General features: G+C 37.7%; 1 non-coding gene across 1 annotated transcript; it reads right to left on the reverse strand.

Annotated features, from left to right (window-relative positions):
- Nucleotides 1-19875: 19875 nt before the first annotated feature.
- Nucleotides 19876-19982, reverse strand: LOC145033202 (small nucleolar RNA R71). Its single transcript, XR_013677438.1, has one exon. It is a non-coding gene; the product is annotated as a small nucleolar RNA R71 (small nucleolar RNA).
- Between the last annotated feature and the right edge of the window lie 2367 nt (nucleotides 19983-22349).

Here is a 22349-nt window from a genome sequence, read left to right on the forward strand (position 1 = left end):
ATGACAACTCATTCTTAATATAATCTTATCTATTCATAATAATGTTGATATGCTCCATCCAATATCATACTTCCAACTACTCACAAGCGACCAATCCTTAGCAAGCTTTGGATCGTCCTTTGATAGTCGTTTAATTATCTTAGTCAAAACCGATTCTAGTCCTTTTTCCCTCTAAATGCGCTAGACATTTTGAAAATTTTAGAATGGTATAGCATTTGCAATCTATCCTATACCCGAAGCGTATGGGACACGATGCATAATGTCTTACATAAAGATTTGATACTTTATCAATCTTCTGCCATAATATCTTATGTGTCACGTTCTTATGAATCGAATTAAGAAGAGGAATGTCGTAATCATAATCAAAATTTGAGAACTCACTATGTATCCTTGACTAAGTTTATTAACATTCCATAACCTAAGCCTTTAGTTTTGAAATGAAGTACAATATTCTCTCCCTTAATTATAGAAAAACAACTATTCAACCCTTACAACTTTGCAAAGTATGACTCTTGTTTTCTATAATTAATATTGCTAACTTGCAATACTTGTCTTAATAATCATGCAATCATAACATTTATGCTCCCACTATCACGATGATTATTATAAACATAACACTTATGCCCCCACTAGCTTTGACACGTATTCAGAAACAACTTAACTTTCAGAAAAACAATGCCTATTGAATTTCTTTAAGTTCATATTTCTAATACCTAATGCGTTGATAATCTTTTATCAAGACTTTATAAACTTATACACCTTTGCCTTAGATAGTTCATGTGTGTGTCTTAAACAATTCAGACTAATTGCCAGATCTCACAATTCGAATCATGGAAAGGGATACCGTAACCATAATCAAATTCGAGAACACAATTTCACAATCACCATCTTCTTAAAATCTTTCTTAGTGAAAGCATTTCCTCACAGTCATTTTAATGAAGGAGGAAATCTTATGACACTTTGATTTTAATGGTGTATGTGTTCCTATCCATGTGAATTTGTTAAAACCAAGGTCAATCTTGATTCACGGCTGCCCACCATGTCTTCTAAGTAGTTAAGCAGCTCACCCTTTCCAATCAATGTACTTTTCATTGATCAAGGTCCTTGCCTTTTATGCATTCAAATGAGAACTCATAGGGCTCGCATGCATAATTAACTCAATTGGAACGTCACATAAACAAGATAATGTCAACACGATAGGCAGCAAACCTCAAGTCATGTGCTAGTGATGATCGATAAGGTTTATTCTTGGTTAGTTCTTGAAACTTTTCAAGACCATTAAGACTCCCGCTGACTCCTTGACATATAAGATTCTCTTGTCAATAAGCATTTCGTGACAAACAAATATTCAAGAGTTAGTGTAGCTTTTATCAAGGTAAAACACTTCATAAATTGGTCCTAGTTGGTCTTTGTCTTATCCAAGACATCTCAACTTTCCAATTTCAAAGATGCAAGAATAAGAAAACCTTTTTCCAAATTCTACATTTGATGAATGTTATAAACCTTCTTAAGACTTGTCACTCAATGTCATAATCTTAACTCTAAGACTTGTTTTGGAATGAAGTATGATTGACTTCTTGATTTAACCATTTCTTCAATTCTTGATTCCTCTTCTCAGACATACAATTGTACTAAGACTTACACAGAGGATTAATTGAGATATGGTTCTTAATCATTAAGACCTATCATAAAACATAATAAAAGGTACTCTCTCTTCTTCTTAGAATAGAGAAACTTTTATCTTTCTGCCTACTTGATTCTTCTTATTTATTCTGCTATTGATTTACACATTTTCAATCATTCAGAATTACACTTAATCTTATAAGTATAATCATACTTACTAAACCTTTAGTGAATCATGACGAATATCTTTGTTACTCTTATGGTGGACTTGATCAACACACAACTTTGTGTACTCGATCTCCTAGTCCTTCACTTGACACTTTGTCAATGGCGGTCTAATTTCCAAATATGAAATTTCTCATTCATCGTGCAACCAAGTTGCATGATTCCAAGTTTCTGTCCAATTGAATCTTGGGGGATGAGAAACTTTCCCTATTTGGTAAATTCTTGACATTTCCACAATTAACATAATTAAGAATCACATCCATTTGTTGTAGAAATATGCAAACATCAATTTTTTATAACGATTTCATTGCAAGGAAATTAATAAATTAATAAATGAGTCAAATCAAAATGTATTTTATTCATAAAAGCAGCGGAAAACATTTGTCCTTACAATGCAAAATCAACTGAAAAACTATGTAATCAAATATTCCTAACAACTCTATCATGACTTTCTAAGCTCAAAATCTAATCTTCAAGTTCATGCGATCGATATCCATTTCTTTGTGATTAGACTCATCTTGCTTTTCCATCAAGCCTCCTCTCTTTTCACTGATCCTGCAAAAAATTCAAATGCAGTCTTATCATATTATGTATTAAGAAACAATGAATAGGAACTTAATGGAGTTAGATAGTGGATTTTACCTGAAGCACAACCATACTCTTTGACTCTCCCATCTTCTGGACTCTTCAGGCTCTTAGGACAAACTTGTATCCAACGCCCTTTCTCTTGGCAGCAAACGCAGGTCGGTTCTCCTGCAACGTCCTCGGAAGCATGGTTGGTTGACTTTCCCAACAAATATGCTCCATTGATTTGCCAAATCATTTCTGACTCAGCAACAATGAGCATGTAAGTTAGGTCAATGAGGTTTGCATCATGATCCATCATATAATACTTTCTTTTGAACTCATTATATGATTCAGGGAGTGACTGCAGAACCCAGTCCACAGCCAACTTATCAGGGAATGATGCACCCAACATTATCAACCTATCAATGTGTGATTTCATTCCTAGAACGTGGGCACACATGGGCTTACCATCTTCGTGTTTCATTGCCAATAGGGCTTTAGTGATATTGAACCTTTCAATTCTTCGATCTTGTGGGTTAGGGAGAATAACAGGAGGAGGTGGAGGAAGTGAAACATGATTTCTTGTTCCTCGATCGAATCGTGGAATATCATCTTTATGTGGAATGCTTGTTCCACGGGATTTGAGAAGACCATAGTTGTCGTACTTTGACATCTACAAAACGGGAGAAAATAAATTCAAGTTAGTTGATTGATTGAGTCCTTAATACATCACCCAAATGAGATATTAAGGCTAGGACCCAACACAATATTCTACAACCTAGAAAAGGGATGCCGTAATCTAGTTGCCTAATATTTGAAGGTAAGTGAATGACAATTCACTAATTTCCACCATTAAAAACGAAAAAGAAATTTAAGTTTTAAATCTATGAAAACTCCTAGATCCTTTGAGATTCATTTAACATTTCAATGGCATGTTTAAATCTCGATATGCCCCTCTAGTTTGTGACTGGGATGCCGAGGATCACAAAGCGGGTGTGAATAACCATGCAAACTTACATGGTGCCCTCACATGTTACAGTCACCTATTCGATGTGTTGGTTAACCACACACGCTCCATCGAACTATAACAAACATTGAGTCACCCTTTGCTACCTTTTCTTAGAACCATTTAGTGTGCCGGTTAACCACACACGCTCCACTAACATCTTTGCGAGGGCACAAAGTGTAATTTCATGGAATTGCATCAATTCACTTTTGCCTAAAGTAACTAAGATTGGGAATTTTATGAAAGCATTTAGTTACTTTTATACTTCATTATACTTATAATGGAAGGTTTTTGTCCTATCCTACTCGTTCGGCTAACGATCCTCTACTAGTCAAGAGTGCGGTGGGTAAGAGTGAATACCCATTCAATCGCCATTTTATAGGCAATTTCCTTAAACACCCCTTATAGACCAGCTTCGTGAATGAGGCCTACTAACGGTAAGACTGACTTTTACTCATACATATATATTGTTGGATTAGTGTCTAAGTCCATAACTATTTTGGTATGTACTTGACCCGATGGTGCATGGTCCTTTTGGGTTGCCTTCACCAAAGCAACTTGATTGGAGAAATAAATAAAGAGAGAGAGGTTATTATGATTTATTAATATGTTATAAGAATAATATATTAAAGGAGAAATCATATTTGCTTAATAAATATTGGTCAATAATTAATTAGGAATTAATTTTGTGATCAAGTGTAATTAATTAAACTAGAGGGGCTGAATTGTAATTATGTGATAGTTACAAAATATGGTAATGGTTATCCTAAATATGGGTTGAACGAATTCAAGGAGATAAGGATCCTTGAAATCGTCCAAAGGATAAAGGATAAGGGTTTTCAAGGCTTATCTTATGGTTGCTTTGTGGATAAGCAACTAGATAAGGATAATGACTGAAACCCTATCTCTACACCTATATAAAGACCCTAAGTCCTTAGAATTCGTGTAGTTGTTCCCAAGAAGTCCTAAGGACGAATTCCTACCTCTCTCTTCTCTCTTTGTACCTTCTCCATTTGCTCTTGGTGTTTGTAAGCCATTAGAGGAGTGACACTTGTGACTCTGAGCCTTCCAAAGTCAATTCAAGGAGGAATTAGGATTGTTATTGCTGCATAACAATCAAGGTATGATCTTAAACCTAATTACATATTAATATGATTACTTGAATGCTAGAATTAGGGTTTATAGTCTTGGATAACTTGCATGTACAATAGAGAAACCTAGATCTAAGCATTAGGGTTTGTATGAGCACATAGGGTGTCTTATGACCAAAACCCATCATATATAATGTTAGACTTTTAATGTTATATAGTATAGGGTGTATTTTACACTTTTAAAATACTAAGTGGTCTAATTTAATAATTATACTTTTAATTTAATTAAATCGTACACCAAAACTCTATGGATTTACTAAATCTCTTTTAATTATACACTTTAATTAATTAATAAAACCAAAAAGATGTGATTTGAACTATTCAAAACAATACTAGGGTTTTAGAATTTAACATTCCTAAATTAAACTTTTAATCAACTTTTAAATTCCAAAACTTGAGGGCAAGTTTTGAAACACTTCAAAGCATTAGGGTTTAACTTATTTAAATTTCAAAACCAAAACTTTTGAGTTCTAACTTAAACTGTAAAATCTAAAGGGGAAAAATTGAAAATTTTGAAACTTTGTCAAGAATATTCTAGATCACATAATTCAAATAAGGCAATTAACTATTAATTGGTGGTTTTCTAATTAGATCTACTTCAAATTCTTGCAAGATAATGATCAAATAATTTCCATAATTTAACATTTATCAAATAAGGTAACAATTATCTAATTAGATGACCAAAATCTTTTTATTGTGACAAGGATAATCATAAGGGATTAACAAAATTCGAATTTTATTAATTTTAAACAATTATAGCAACTATCGTAAGTCAAAATAGGTAAAAATCCCGAAAATCCGCCTGTTTGACAGCTAAACTCGCCGAGTCCCCTTATGGACTCGCCGAGTACATCAGGAAGGAGGCAAAAAAAAAAAAAAAACGATTTTTCAACTTGAACAAACATACAAGGCATCAATACAATAGAAACCAATCAAGGCTCTGATACCATTGATGGGTTTTAGCTATAAGAACATCGTATGTGCTCATACAAACCCTAATGCTTGGATCTAGGTTTCTCTATTGTACATGCAATTCATACAAGACTTCAAACCCTAGATCTAATATATGATAATCAATATAACATATGAATTAGGGTTTAGATCATACCTTGATTGTTATGTAGCAATAACAATCTCAAATCCTCCTTGTATTGACTTTAGAAAGCTTAGAGTCACAAATGTCACTCCTCTAATGGTTCGCAAACACCAAGATCAAGAGGATGAAGAAGAGAAGAGAAGGAGGCTGCCTAAAATGTTTGAAAACCCTAGAGAACAAGTTCACCACGTTTTTGGGGCTTAAGGGTTCCGTAAATAGTGAGGCTATTAGGGTTATCTAACAAGGAAACCCTAATTTGGATGCTTAGGCCCTAAGCAACCCATGAACCCCTTTCTTAAAGGCCTTTGGACGATTTCTAATGGGTTTCCCCATAGAATTCGTCCACCCCTTTAATATGGTGTCCATTATCCCAATATTCAACTATCACACAATTGACAGTTCTAGTCCGTTAAGTTTAATTAATGTCTTTTAGCCACAAACTTAATTCTTATTAATTGTTGACTAATATTAATTAAACAATATGATTTCTCCTTTAATATATTATTCTCATAATATATTAATAAATCATATTTAATCCTTTCTCTCCATAATTCATCTTATCAAGTTGCTTTGGTGAAGGCAACCCAAAAGGACCATGCACCATCGGGTCAAGTACATACCAAAATAGTTATCGACTTAGACACTAATCCAACAATGAGTTCTTAGAGTTCTCAATTGGTTGCGCAACAACTTGGAAGTAATGACAGACCCTTGAGCTGTTAGATGACAAGAAATTAAGATTGAGTTCAATCCATATGAGTTTGGATTTGTCATTATCCTAGTCTTGTGATTATGGTTTGACAAATTCACGTGGATAAGAACACATACACCATTAAATCTAAGTGTCATAAAGTTTCTCTCCGATTCATGAAAATGATGGTGAGGGAACACTTTCACTAAGTAGATTTTAGCTAGATAGCAAGTATGATATTTGTATTCTCAAAGTCGTTAGTGGAGCATGTGTGGTTAACCGACACACTAACATGGACTTGTGAGAAGTGGAAAAGGTCTAAACAATCGAGACTATGATTACGACATCCCTTTTCATAGTTCTTAAAATTGTTTAGACACACCTATAAGCTATCTAAGATAAGGTGTATGATTATGATAAAGTTTTATCAAAGCAATCTAGTATCGGAAATCTGAACTTTGGTAAGAAAGTTAATAAAGTATTGATTTCTAGAAGTCCAACTGATTTCTGAGTACATGTCAAAGCTAGTGGGAGCATAAGTGTTATGCTAGTAATCATCATGCTAGTGGGAGCATGATAATTATGATAAGTATTGCAGTTTAGCAATGTTAATTATAGAAATCAAAAGGTCTCAATTGGGAAAAAGTTGTTTTGCTATAATTAAGGGAGAGGAAATTATACTTCATCTCAAATCTAAAATCTTAGATTGAGGTTTTAATCGTATTTAGTCAAGGATATATATATGAATTTCATGTTGGAATGGCTCAACATAAGGAAATTCTATATATGGGTCCATTATTTGCGTTCTAAAATTCGATTATGATTACGGCATCCCTTTTCATAATCTGAATTATGAGAACTTGGCAAATAGCAAAAGGCTGGTTTAGTATTTATGCGAGACATCATGAATCGTGTCCCATATGCTTCGGATATAGGATCAATTACATGTGTTATATTCATCCTTTCTAAAATTTTCCAAATTCCTGGGGCATTAAGAAAGGAAAAGGTCTAGAATTGGATATGACTAAAATGATTAAGCAATTGTTGAGGATAATCTAAGTTTTACCAAAGATTGGTTGCTCAAGGACAATTGGAAGTATAGTGTTAATTCTAGATGGACCATATTGACAAAATCTGTAAGGAGGCAACTCTTGTTCAGAAGTGATAGTCAAAATGGAATATGGAAATGTTTCAAAATTAGATATTATTCAATCTGTGTAAGATTAGGAAAATTAATGCAAGAAGGATGTTTCCAAGGAGCTGATCTCCTTTGGAATGCTCTGTAATGGTTGTTGTCAAGTCTTTCTGACTTTGTGCATAATCATTACAAGTGGATCAATTCATATAAGTTTAGAATCTAACAGATTTTAGTAAATGGCATGAATTTGGAATTCTTGCATTTGCAGTAAGGATTTGGGACTGTGAAATGAGAATCATTGGAATTATGTTCAATCGATCTCTTTCACAAAGTAAAGATCATATACAAACATAGTATGCATACTTGGTGTGTGTCATGACTAGTGTTTAGAAAACATAGTGTACATGCTCGGAGCGTGGGACAACTAGTGTTTTAATTCAATAATAAAGTTGATAGATGAAACAGTAGACAATGAATAATGTGTAACCACATGGTGATAAATAAAAGGTGCTTTATTTATGTTCATAGGTTTTGATACCATATTGGATTAAATTATTATTGTATTTCACTTTGCATGTTTTAACTTCCAGAATAACCATGTTATTGTTCTGGATGACTAAGTTATTCAAACCATCCACATTCGGTCATATGTTGGAAGTTGATATGAATTAAGACTGTCATGGGTTAGCTTGTAGAGGTCTAAGATGTTGGACAAAGGGCTATAACACTCATGTGTGCTCATAAGTTCTGAGTATTGGATATAACCCGCGCTCATTGGAATCACTTCATAGATTTTATCATGAGTGATCATGAGACGATAATATCTTATATTCTTCAAACCTAGAGATATGAGTTGTTACTATGAGTTGGTTGTACATTGATTGCACGAAAACGCATTCGGTAACTCGATGTTATAAAACGTGCCTTTGTTTATGATTCAACAAGTAGTAGAACAAGCCATATAAGTATAAGGTTATCCATTCCTTTTACCTTCAGGATAAAAGTGATATCTATGAGCCCCTTAATGATTTAGTGATGACAAATGTAAGTGATCGGCCGGGCCATACATGATTTGATTTGTTCGATTAGTCAGTCTTCATAAATCGGAAATCAGGAAACAAAAAATGGACAGAGAGAATGATTATAATCCATATCTCAATCCATATGATATCTAGAATGGAGGAATATATGATCCCTTATCTGATGGACAAGTCATTGACAAATATCAGAGTTCATCTACAAGGTCAGAGTTCGACATAAGCTTTTGAGAGCTACGATTGCCAATCGGTTCTTGAAGTCATACGCAATAATAGTTTTAGACTTATCCAAGTGGGAGACTGTTGGATTAATGTCTAAGTCCATAACTATAACTGGTAAGACTTGATCCAACCCGATATGGTCCAGTTGGGTTGCATGGCATCATGCATTTGGATAGACTATAATGAGAGAAATAACACATAAGGTTTGTTAATATATTATAAGTTCTAATATATTAATAAGATTATTTAATTAGTATTGATCAAGAATTAATCTAGGATTAATTAAGTGATCAAAAGAAGACTAATTAAATATATGGGTTGATTGTGTAAATCATCCATACTTGTATAGTGGGCTAAGACTCCATGGATTATCAAGTTGGGCTAAAACCCATAGGATGCTCCATGGATGATCCATGGTGTATTTGAACCCATGGATCCAGGGAAATGGAAATCCATGACAAATAAGGTTTACCCTAATTGTAACACTATATAAAGATCATATTCTTGGGAAAAATCAACCACTATGAGGGATAGGAAGGGCTAGTCGATTTTCATGAAGCGTGAAGTTCTCTCAAGTCATTCCATGTGTATTTGGTGTTGTGTGAACCATTTGAGGTGTCACACTTGGGGTACTAGGCACTTAAGCTTCATGAAGACAATCTACATCAAAGAGGTATGTAATTCTAACTTGATATATTCATTTGAATCAATGTTATTATGCTAGTTAGGATGAATACCTTGGAAAGTTCATATTTTCATGTATAATAGAGAAAACATATATTCAAGGTATTTAGGGTTGCATGTACACTTAGGAGTGTTAGAATGCTCAAAATCCAACACTAAGAGAGGGAATAGTCTAGCCTTGAGAGATGTATTGATTTAGAGTGTTTATTTCATATGATTAGGCAGAGGATAGATCAGATTTTACAGAGTTCGAGATTACCAAGTTACTTGAGGTGAGTCTTCTCATTATACTTTACCTAGAGTGGTAATTAGAGTTATAGGACAGAGTATCTTGTATGTTGTTTATGTGATTGTGATGCATTGCATTATTTCTATGTGATTTATGTTGTAAATGTTCCAGAGTTTACAGAGTTAGAACCGAAACGTTCACAGAGTTAGGACCTAAGGGTCCACAGAGTTAGGACCAGAGGGTCCACAGAGTTATAGCCTAATATGTGTTATATGTGGTATTTTGGGGAACTCACTAAGCATTTATGTTTAGAGTGTTATGTTATGTGTTTCAGGTACCAGCAAGGATCGCGGGAAGGCGTCGGCTTGATCAGCACACACCTGAGGAGCTTTTACATATTTGATCTTGGGATGTCATGTTATGAATTGATTATGTGATACATTGATATTTTTATAACAATTATGCATGAAAGTGTGTTTTTAAATGTAAACAATTATTTGAAAATTTTGGGTGTTACAAGTTGGTATCAGAGCCTTGGTTTGAGGTATTCGGATGCACCTTCGGGCGTATCTGAACTCAAACTGAGGATTTGAGAGGTTTTCAAATTAAATTTCACAAAAAATTTCTCAAGAGTAAAAAGGTTTTTGAAAGAGCAGAGTAGAGTAGTGTGCACTATCAGCCAGCGCCCGAACAGTGATTTACCAAAATACCCTTACGTTATGAGTTATGCGATATGTTATGATATGATATGCATGCTAGAGTAGGCTAGGTATTCTTATTAGGGATAGAGTGGCCTGATTTGTGATGCCTTAGCCTAGAGATTTTGCTGCTAAGAGATGCTTGAGAGCGAATAGATGGCAGCGAGGAGCATATGAGAGATCTAATAGAGGGTAGACTGTGTATAGTGAGAGTAGAGTACTTGGGACTTGGGATCCTAGGAGGAGGACTTGGGATGAATATTGATGCGGTGTGGACGATAGTATTAGGCCCATACTACTGAAGACATCGGAGCAGTGCGCAACCCAAGTAAGAATCCTTGGGGTACCAGGGAACGAGTAGGGTCAAGTTATCGAGTGCGTGTATGTTTGAGCGGGTCTCTGATATGTTTTATGTTGTATTTCAGGGACATCATGGTTAGGACACGCCACAGACTGGGGACCAGCAGGGTGAGCGATGAGGAGCTCCGCCAGATGAATCATGAGGAGGTGGTTGTGGCCATCTGTGCAGAGATTCCAGAGATGTTTGGGTCTATCAAGACCACTCTGATGGAGACTTTTGATGAGAGATATGCGGCGGTTACTGAGGTTGCAGCCACTGTAGCTACCGTAGTTGTTGTTGCTGCCAGTCCTCAGGGAGGCAATTCGTTGCTATTCTGGGAGTTCAGCAATACGAAGCCACCAGAGTTTGACGGATGCAGGATCCGACTGTTGTGATGAGATGGGTTTCTGATATTGAGGGATGATTCTATACGTGTTCATGTCCAGAGCATCTGAGGGTCCGGTTCGCACTGAACCAACTTCGCTTCGGAGCTAAGGACTGGTGGAAGTTTGTGACGGCACATTTTTTGTCTGCTGAGCTTGCCACGGTGACCCAGGAGACGTTCACCACTATGTTTCATGATGAGTACGTTCCCTCGGTGGAGAGGGAGCGTTTGGCCCAGGAGTTTTTGACCCTCAAGCAGGGTACTGAGTCTGTTACTGTGATCACCAAGATGTTCCATGAAAGGGCGTTGTTCTGCCCTGAGCACGTGTCTACCGAGCAGGCACGTATGAGTCGGTATTTGAGTATTCTGAGGAGGGACATACAAAAGTTCGTGGCGAACTCATCATACCGGACATTTTCCGAGCTTCAGGAAAACGCTCGGAAGAGGGAGATAGAGTTGGAGACTTAGGTTAGGGAGGAGGCGGAGTCTCATGGGAGGGATCGGCGACCGGCTCAGTCCCAGCTGGCAACCAAGCGGGCCAAGCCCACCGATTCGAGATCAGGGAACCAGAAGGGCCGTACTTTTGGAAAGTGCGGTAAGGGTCATGAGGGAGTGTGTAGAGCAGGGTCTTGCTACAAGTGTGGCAAGGAGGGGCATATGGCTAAGGATTGCCCCAACGGATTCGCAGTATGTTTTCACTGCAACCAAACCGGACACCAGAAGGTCGAGTGTTCGCAGCTGTAGGGATCTGCCCCTGCTGCTGTTCGAGCTACAGAGAGTCGGCCGGTGAAGGCCGAGGAACCAAAGGCATGAGGGAGAGATTTTCAGTTGACCGCAGAGGAGGTCCACACGGCACCCTATGTTCTGGCTGGTATGTATTCTTTCACATATTTGCTATGATGTTTATTATATGGAGTTTGTATTATGTTATGCATAGGTACTTTCCTTGTGTGTTCTGTGCCTACTTTGGTGTTATTTGACTTGGGTGCGAGTCGGTCTTTTGTATCGTTAGCCTTTAGTCAGCACATCAGTATCCATCGAGAGGCATTGAGTCGACCTTTGTGAGTTTCCATAGCTGACGAGAGAGCAGTGTATGCCACGGATGTGATTCGAGGAGGTGTACTCGAGATCTTCGGCGTTGAGTTTCCGATTGATTTGGTCCCGATTGCTATGGGAGATGTCTGTGTCATTGTGGGCATGGACTGGTTGAGTGGATTTGGAGTGGTTATGGACTGCGAGCGACAGCTGGTAACCATACGAGACCCTAGTGGGGGAGTTCTTACGGTTTATGGCGAGGGTACCCATTCTGGGTTAGCATTTTTTTCAGCCGCAAGAGCGAGACAGAGTCTAGAGCAGGGTTGTAGTGGGTTTATGGCGTATGTGGTGGATACGAGAGTAGGTGCAGCGAGACTGAGGTCGGTCGATGAGGTCCCGATAGTGCGTGAGTTCCCAGATGTTTTCCCCGAGGAGTTGTCGGGTGTGCCTCCCGAGAGGCAGGTGGAGTTTCGTATCGATATGGTTCCGAGGGGAGCACCTATCGCCAAGATGCCCTATCACCTTGCACCTCCAGAGATGCAGGAGTTATCCTCGCAGCTTCAGGAGCTGCTGGGAAAGGGGTTTATACGGACGAGTAGCTCACCGTGGGGAGCGCTGATCCTTTTTGTCAAGAAAAAGGATGGTTCACACCAGATGTTCATTGATTACCAGAAGTTGAACAAGCTGACGGTCAAGAACCGTTACCCCTTACCGAGGATCGACGATTTGTTCGATCAGTTGAGGGGGTGTCTTGGTTCTCCAAGATTGATTTGAGGTCTGGATATAATCAGATGAGGGTGTGTGATGAGGATATCCAGAAGACAACATTTAGGACTCGTTATGGGCATTATGAGTTCGTGGTGATGCCTTTCGGGCTCACTAATGCACCGACAACATTCATGGACCTCATGAACAGGGTGTGCAGGCCGATGTTGGATTTTTTGGTAATCGTGTTCATTGATGATATATTGGTGTATTCGAGATCTAGAGAGCAACACGAGGAGCATTTGAAGGAGATCCTTGGAGTTCTGAGATCGGAGAGGCTTTATGCCAAATTCTCCAAGTGTGATTTGTGGTTACGAGAGGTTCAGTTTCTAGGACACCTCATCAACCAGAACAGGATATTGGTAGATCCGGCCAAGATCGAGGTGGTGATGAGTTGGGAGGTGCCGAGATCCCCCTCGGAGATCAGGAGTTTTCTGGGGCTGGCCAGCTATTATTGAAGATTTATCAAAGATTTCTCCAAGATTGCAACTCCTCTCACCAAGTTGACCCGAAAGGGCGTAGCATTCAATTGGGGTCCAGAGCAACAGACCTCGTTTGAGACACTTCGCCAGAAATTGTGCAAAGCCCCAGTGTTAGCCCTTCCGGAGGGAATGGGTGACCTTGTGGTTTATTGTGACGCATCAATATCGGGACTGGGTGTGGTGCTAATGCAGAGAGGGCATGTGATAGCATACGCTTCGAGGCAGCTGAAACCTCATGAGACGAGGTATCCCACCCACGATCTGGAGTTGGAGGCAGTAGTGTTCGCCCTCAGCATCTGGCATCACTATTTGTATGGGGTTCGGTGTACTATATACACGGACCACAAGAGCTTGAAGTATTTGATGGATCAGCCCAATCTGAATATGCGCCAGAGGAGATGGTTAGATGTGGTAAAGGATTATGAGTGTGAGATCATGTACCACCCGGGCAAGGCTAATGTGGTAGCCGATTGATAGCTTATTTTATTTGCTTATTTTTATTAGTTTATTTTAGTTTTTTTAGATCTTTTTATCATTAATGCATTGTATTTTATTTATTTTTCTTTATTATGGATCATTCCTGGTGCTTATTATGTTGCATGAGATTTTGTAGGTTTTTCGGTGCTTGTTGCAGTTGCGGGTTGATTGGAGACATGCTTAGTGGGATTCCAAGGCATTATTGGGCTTGGCGGAATCAAAGAGGAAGAATTGGGCTTTGAAAGTTGATGGCTTGGATTATTTGGGCTTGTGAAGATGGATCATAAATTTCTAATTTTGGGCTTGGAGCATCCATTTGGTGGCTAAATGATGATTGGTGGATTCAAATTACCTGGCCAAAGGGGGGGGGGGGGGGGGAGGGACCAAAGGAATCTTTCGTAGTGGAAGAATGGAGTGGTGGAATGAAGGACCAATAGCATTACAACAACATTTGCGCGGGTGGAATTTTCGCTGCGCGGGTACCCGCGCAACTGCCCAGTTTGGGCATTTTGGTCATTTGGCACACTATAACCTTAGGGGATCAGATTTAGAGGCTCATTCACGATTTTCCACCATTGGAGACCCGCAAGATGCGATTTTGGGAGCTAGAAACCATTTCCTTTCATCTTTCCAAATCTTAGGTAGTTTCTTTATGCAATTAGATTATTGTTCTTGTTACTTTGTTGCCATGAGTGGCTAATACTCTTATTTGGTTGACTTTGGCTGAAAACCAATGAATGTTTGTAGGTTTTGAAGGATTTATGTTGATTATCAATTTATTCCATGTTTATGATTCTAGTTTACAATTCTTATGCTTATTTGATGCTTTGATCATGTGCTTAGTATTTGATTCAGCAATGGTTGATTTGTTTCATTGATTTTGCATTGGATCATTGAATTTATCTAGAAAAAAGGCTTTATGATGGTAGAAATCATCTCTAGCTTATGAATCATAGCTCCTTTATGGATGTGTAAGCATTTGACATCCTCTAGGAATTGGGGATTCCTTCATTCTTAAGGCTAATTGAATTCTTGGGATTAATTGCTTCAGTTGACCCTTGATCTTGATTAAGAAGGTGTGTTGTGGGCTTCCCTAACCTCCATACTACCTATGAGGAATCTTGGCATATCATGCTTCATGATTGCTATAACCATTTTGGGATGAAGGATAAGCTTTGTATTAGATCCTAATGATAAACACACATATGTTTATTGTGTTGAATTGCCTTAGTTAACCAATTATTCCTAACCTTTGAGCATCTCATCAAATTGCTTAATTGCAAGGTTTTTAGTTATTCAAGTATTTTAATTTTCAAGTAATCAAACACACCCATTTTAGTTTAATTGTAGTTAGTTAGTTTAATTTCATTAGTTCTATTGAATTGCATTGGTGATTGAATACAACAATTTCCCCGAGGATCGATACCCCTTTTACCGTTATATTACGTTTATTTAGCAATCAAAGGGTGTAATTTGCTTGGTGGGATTGACATTCCCATCACCGATGCCTTGAGTCATAGGACAGAGGGTTCCCCATTACGAGATGTTTGTTTGAGGTTGACAGTGATGACTCCAGTGTTGGACACCATTCGGGAGGCCCAAGTAGAGGCCATGAGACCGAAAAACCACAAGCGAGAGCGGGTGATCGAATAGATATCTGAGTTCATTGATGATAGTCGGGGCTTACGACCTTCCAGGGGCGGATTTGGGTGCCATTTGAGGGCGAGGCACACGCCATTTTGATGGAGGAGGCGCACAGGTCGAGGTTTTCAATCCATCCTCGGACCACTAAGATGTATTTGGACTTGAAAAGAGACTATTGGTGGCCCTGTATGAAGAGGGACGTGGCATGGTTTGTAGAGAGGTGCTTGACATGTCGCAGGGTTAAGGCCGAGCACCAGTGTCTGTGAGGGAGGTGGTATCGCGACATGGTGTACCAATCTGGGTGATCGTCGACCGGCTGACAAAGAGCGCTCATTTTCTTGTTATCAGTGAGAGCTCTTCCGCAGAGAGGCTGGCGGAGGTGTATGGAAGAAGAAGAAGAATGAAGACTTTGTTTTTTTTTATGTTTTGTGGTGTTTGTTTTGAACAATTGTAAACTTGGATGATTTTTATTTTTGTTGGGATGGTTATTACTTTCACTTTTAGTTGTTTATTTTCAAGGATGGAAGATTAGGAAGCATACTAAATTGTTGAGGGTCAAGTCAGGAATGAGTGAAGATCAAGAAAAATATGCGAAGTCTTGTCCTTAGGATTGAGTCCGTTAGAATCGAGAGTCATGAAGAGTGTTGCTGCTAAAGGATTTAGAGAAAGGGTCAGTGAAATGTCCAATTTCAAAACCTGAGTCCAAAGGAAAAAGAGTTGGATTAGTTTTGGAAATGCAGTGGCTACTCGCCGAGTGCACAAACTCTACTCGGCAAGTACATGAGGGTATTACACGTATAGTTCCAAGCTGAGAGCTACTCGCCGAGTAGACTTGCAATTTTCAAGTTCCAGAGCTGTTTTGAGCACTTTCACTGCAGCATTTATCCACTTTTTGTGAAGAGTTTTTACTGGGAATTCTCTAAGAAGCTTGTTCCGCGACATTTTGAAGCTGTCAACCACATAAGACGTTTGACACCCAAGACATGGATGAGCTGTTCACATGTCTAAAGTCCATTGAAGATGGAGCTAAAAAGAAGAGTTTCAACCCTATCGACTGCTATCCTAGGGGAGTTTGTTCCAATTCTCTCTATATTTGCATATTTATTATACAACGAGGGCATTGCATAAAATAAGTGTGGGGTATGGGTTTGGTCACATTTTAGAAAATTTAGAATCTTAATTTAGGCTAATTTTAAAAATTGTTGCATGCCAAAAAGAAAATTTTCTTAGGAATTAATTTAGAAAATTTTGGTAAAAGCAATTAGGGTTCCATGTTAGAATTGTGTTGATAATTGCATGAAAACCCAAATGTTTAGTTGAGCCTATATACGTTCTAGTGCATTTGTGGCTTCTTTATTCCATTGAAATCATGGGACAAAAACACAACCTCGCTCAGCCTGAGGGATGCAATATGTTTAACATCGTGAACCAGAAATGTATCCAAGAAAATTATAATCTTTAACCAATAAAGGTTAAAGTTGAGCATCTCTGCTTAAGCATGTAGGGATTTGAGTGAAAAAACTGAGGAACATGTAAAAAAAGAGAGAGAATTACAAGAAACATTGAAGAATTTTTGGAGCATTAAAGTCAAAAATCAAATTAGAAGATCAAAAATTCCAAAAGTGAAGATACCAAAAATCAAACAACAAGGTGGTGAATTCAAAGAAATTAAAGATCAAATGTCAAAGAAAGTGAAGAATTCCAAAGAGCTTTGTAGTGGTATCGAAAAGTTGTAAATTTCTAGATTATGTATAATTGGGTTGCTCAACCAAAAATACCTTGAGGTTAGGAGGTTTTCTGAGGATGGATTTGGAGGGATGCATAAAATGAGCATAGTTCGGGGTGAGTGGGCGAATGTTTATGAGGATTGTGAGTATTTGGAGTATGGGGGTATTTAGGACAATTTTAGACACAAATGCATGCGTTGCGGTATTGGCATAATGGGTGGGTTAGATTGGAGTTGTCATATGTGGTTCTAATATGTTAAAATTCAGTTTTGCTTAGGGGTAAGCAAAAGTCAAGTGTGGGGTATTTTGATATGCCTATAATTAGTTAATTATTTAGCATACATTTTTGTTCATTTTTAACTAATTATGTGTATAATGTGTACAAAAGGTACTTAATAATGCTTAAATTTTGTTTTCAGTCCAAAAGACATGCTTGGGAGTAAAAAGGAACAAAGGGAAGCAATTAAAGACCAAAGAGTGAAGAATGAAGGACAAAAGCAGTCCTACTCGGCGAGTTCTCGAGCATACTCGGCGAGTACAAGAGAAGATTTCAGAAGATAAGTCAAGACTCCTGATTTGAGACGGATAACTAGCACCTACTCGGCGAGTTGGGTCTGCTACTCGCCGAGTACACCCTGTTTTGGGATAATTATAAATACCAAACCATTATCCGATTGGAAGAGACTTTTGGCGATTTTGAGAGCTGAACCTGCGAAAAAGAACCCCTGGAGGAGCTAAGGAACCCTAATATTGAATCCTTGGAAGAATCAAGGCAATTAGGTTAATCATTCCACTTAGCTTTAGGAATTTAAGATGTTTAGCTTAGTTAAATCTGCTATTGAGTTTTTTTTTATCATGACTATGAACTAAATTCGTTTAGTTTCTGTTGGGGAAGACTAATTTGCTCCTATGGTTATAATATACTTTTTGATTGATTATTAATTGGTGATTTTATTAAATTAAGTTTGTTAAAGAACCTTATGCATTAATGACAACTATTTTCTGTTAATTGGAAGGTAATTAAGTTGCATGAACATCTCTTGATTATTAACCTCATATGTTATGTGAACACTTGATCATATGCTTAAGAGTAATGAATATGAAATTAAGATTAATTAGATAATAGGTAAGTTAATGTGTGAGCTTGTTTGAGAAACCAACAAACAAGAGGTAAATTGAAATACCAACTTGATTAACCAATTACAAATCTTATTTAATCCAAATAATTGAACTAGTGAATTAGTTAGTTTAAACAATTGGCCACTGCTTGAATTGATAAGTTGTCTAAGAGTTAGGAGTAATGAACATGAACCTAACCACTATAGTTGGTAACCAATAATAATTAATTTATCATTAAAATAACCATAGGAGTGAATTAATTAAACCTAAACAGAAACCCTTTAATAAATTTAGTGAATTTGTCATTTGCTTTAATCGTTAGTTAATTAATTGTTTTAATTGCTATGTTTATGTTTCTAATCTTGTAAAACTAGAGAAAAACCCTTTTACTTTTATTGTTTGCTTAGTTAAAATTAGTTATTAGATCAATTTCCGTTACCTGAGTTTGATACCCTACTTATCCAACTATATCACTAAAAGACAAGTTCACTGGCTTTGTGTGCTTAATTTATTAATAAAAAGTAGGATTAAAACTAGTTGGTTTTACACATATTAAGTTTTTGGCGCCGTTGCCGGGGAACGGTTGTAAATAATTTATCTAATTTCTAATTTTTTTCGACCCTTTGTGTGAGTTTACTGGCACAAAGTTAATTTATTGCAGATTAGTAATTAGTAGTTAGATTTTAGGATTTAAATTAGTTTTTATTTTAAGTTTAGATTTCTTTCAAAATAACACTGCTACTCGCCGAGTGCATTCACACTTACTCGGCGAGTACAGCAGAGTTTCAGCCTTTATTTTTCATTTTTTTAGTACATTTTTTTGTTCTTTTTACGTTGTTATCTTGTTTATTTCAGGACTTTCATGACCAGAGGATCAAACACTCCGCTAGTACCCCCGTTTGAAGATCCCGAATCCGCTTTGAGAAGAAACAAAGGAAAGGACGTGGAAAGCTCGAATACACCTAAGAACTCACCTTTGTTTAATTTGAAGACTGTTTTTGGGAAGAAGAAGAGCAGCAAATTAGGAGCATCCATCGCATCTTTAGCAAGCGAAGACCCGATCAAGGAAGACACCGAGTACGATACCGAAAAAGAAGAAGAACCTACGTACGGGCACGACTCCGATTCCGGTGACGAGTTAGCTCATACCATGGTAAACATTGATGAAATCCCCATGGGAGAATGGAAAAAGAGGATCCGCGATGACACCGGCCCAGGACTTGTGCAGCCTGCAATTCCCGCTACTGCTACTTTTGAGCTAAAAGGCCACATACTTGCCCAGCTCAAGGAAATTCCTTTCTATGGAAAAGACCACGAAGATGCCTACAAGCATTTGGATGATGTTAATGATGTAGCTGATTACTTCAATGTTCCAAATGTGCCTCGCGAGACTCAGCTACTTCGCATGCTTCCAGTGACATTCAAAGGTGCTGCAAAAGATTGGCTCAAATCACTTCCCCCCGGATCAGTCACCACATGGGCCAAGATGAAAGAAGAATTCGTTGATCACTTTTTCCCACCTTCCAAGATAGCCAAACTGAAGAAAACAATAGATAACTTTGAACAACAAGTTGGAGAGTCATTATATGAAGCTTGGGAGAGGTACAGGAGCTTACTAAGAAACTGCCTACATCATGACCTAAATAGCCAACAAGAAGTCTCCATTTTCTATGATGGAGTCAATATCACAACTAGGTAGTTACTTGACTCGCAAGGCCCGCTCACAAAGAAGCCACCCCCGGTGATCAAGGAATTAATTGAAGAATTCTCTAAGCACTCTAGAGAATACCACAACCCAAGAAACGATGTTACTAGGGGAGCCGCATATGCAACTACTGAAGACTTATCCGCAGTCATGGCTATGCTAAAAACAATGGATAGGAGTATGGATAAAATGGATCAAACAATCCATGCTATTCGGGTGGGTTGTGAAAATTGCAATGGACCTCATCTTACTAGAGAGTGCGACTTGGATGAAAATGGCAACAAAAAGGTGCAAGTATGTTACTCAAGTGGAGACCGATATGATGAAGACTGGCGAAAACCAAAGAAAGAGTGGCTCCCGTATGAAGAGTACAAGAAGGCTAAGGAGGAGAAGTACAAGCTGAAAGGAAGAGGTTTTTACCAAAAGGAGGAGCCGGCACAAGAAAGAAAACCAAGTTTCGAAGAAATGCTTACCAAATTTGTAGCTGCTTTAGAAAAGAGACATAGTGATCATGATGCTGCCATTCAAGAAACAATAAATATCCTTAGAAACCAGCAAGCATCCATTCACAACATAGAAACGCAGTTGGAGCGTGTGTGATTTACCGGCACATCGAATAGGTGACTATAACATGTGAGGGCACCATGTAGATTTGCATGGTTATTCACACCCGCTTTGTGATTCTCGGCATCCCAGTCACAAACTAGAGGGGCATATCAAGAATTAAACATACCATTGAAATGTTCAATGAACCTCAAAAGATCTAGGAATTTTCAATAAATTTAAAACTTAAACTGTTTTTCATTTTTCATGGTGGAAAATTAGTGAATCGTCATTCACTTACCTTCAAATATCCTGCAACTAGATTACGGCATCCCTCTACTAGGTTGTAGCGTATTGTGTTGGGTCCTAGCCTTAATATATCATTTGGGTGATTTATTAAGGACTCAATCGATCAACTAACTTGAATTTGTTTTCTCCCGTTTTGTAGATGTCAAAGTACGACAACTATGGTCTTCTCAAATCTCGTGGAACAAGCATTCGACATGAAGATGATATTCCACGATTCGATCGAGGAACAAGAAATCATACTTCACTTCCTCCTCCTCCTCCTCCTGTTGTTCTCCCTAACCCACAAGATCAAAGAATTGAAAGATTCAATGTCACTAAAGCCCTATTGGAAATGAAACATGAAGATGGTAAACTCGTGTGTGCCCACGTTTTGGGAATGAAATCACACATCGATAGGTTGATAATATTGGGTGCATCATTCCCTGATAATTTGGCTGTGAATTGGGTTCTTCCATCACTTCCTGAATCATATAATGAGTTCAAAAGAAAGTATTATATGATGGATCATGACGAAATCCTCATTGACCTAACTTACATGCTCATTGCTACTGAATCAAAAATGATTTGGCAAAGCAATGAAGCATATTTGTTGGGAAAGTCAACCAACCATGCTTCCGAGGATTTTCTAGGAGAACCGACCTGCGTTTGTTGCCAAGAGAAAGGGCGTTGGATACAAGTCTGCCCTAAGAGCCTGAAGAGTCTAGAAGATGGGAGAGTCAAAGAGTATGGATGTGCTTCAGGTAAAATCCACTATCTAACTCCATTAAGTTCCTATTCGTTGATTCTTAATACATGATGTGATGAGATTGCATTTGAATGTTTAGCAGGATCAGTGAAAAGAGAGGAAGCTTGATGGAAAAGCAAGATAAGTCTAATCACGAAGAAATGGATCTTGATCGCATGGATTTGAAGATTAGATTTTGTGCTTAGAAAGTTATGATAGAGTTGTTAGGAATTTTTTCTACATAGTTTTCAGTTGATTTTGCATTGTAAGGACAAATGTTTTCCGCTGCTTTTATGAATAAAATAAATTTTGATTTGACTCATTTATTTATTTCCTTGCAATGAAATCATTATGAAAAATTGATGTTTGCATATTTCTACAACGAATGGTTGTGATTCTTAATTATGTTATTTATGGAAATTTCAAGAATTTACCAAATAGGGAGAGTTTCTCATCACCCAAGTTTCAATTGGACAGAAACTTGGAATCATACAACTTGGTTGCACGATGAATGAGAAATTTCATATTTGGAAATTAGATTAATTCATTGACAAAGTGTTGATCAAGTCCACCGCAAGAGAAATTTCATATTTCAAGTGAAGGACTAGGTTTAGTAAATATATTACACTTATAAGATTAAGTGTAATTCAAGTGAAGGACTAGGTTTAGTAAATATATTACACTTATAAAATTTCATATTTCAAGTGAAGGACTAGGTTTAGTAAAT

Source organism: Lactuca saligna, chromosome 2, assembly GCF_052625555.1.
Source record: "Lactuca saligna cultivar CGN05327 chromosome 2, ASM5262555v1, whole genome shotgun sequence".
Classification (NCBI taxonomy): domain Eukaryota; kingdom Viridiplantae; phylum Streptophyta; class Magnoliopsida; order Asterales; family Asteraceae; genus Lactuca; species Lactuca saligna.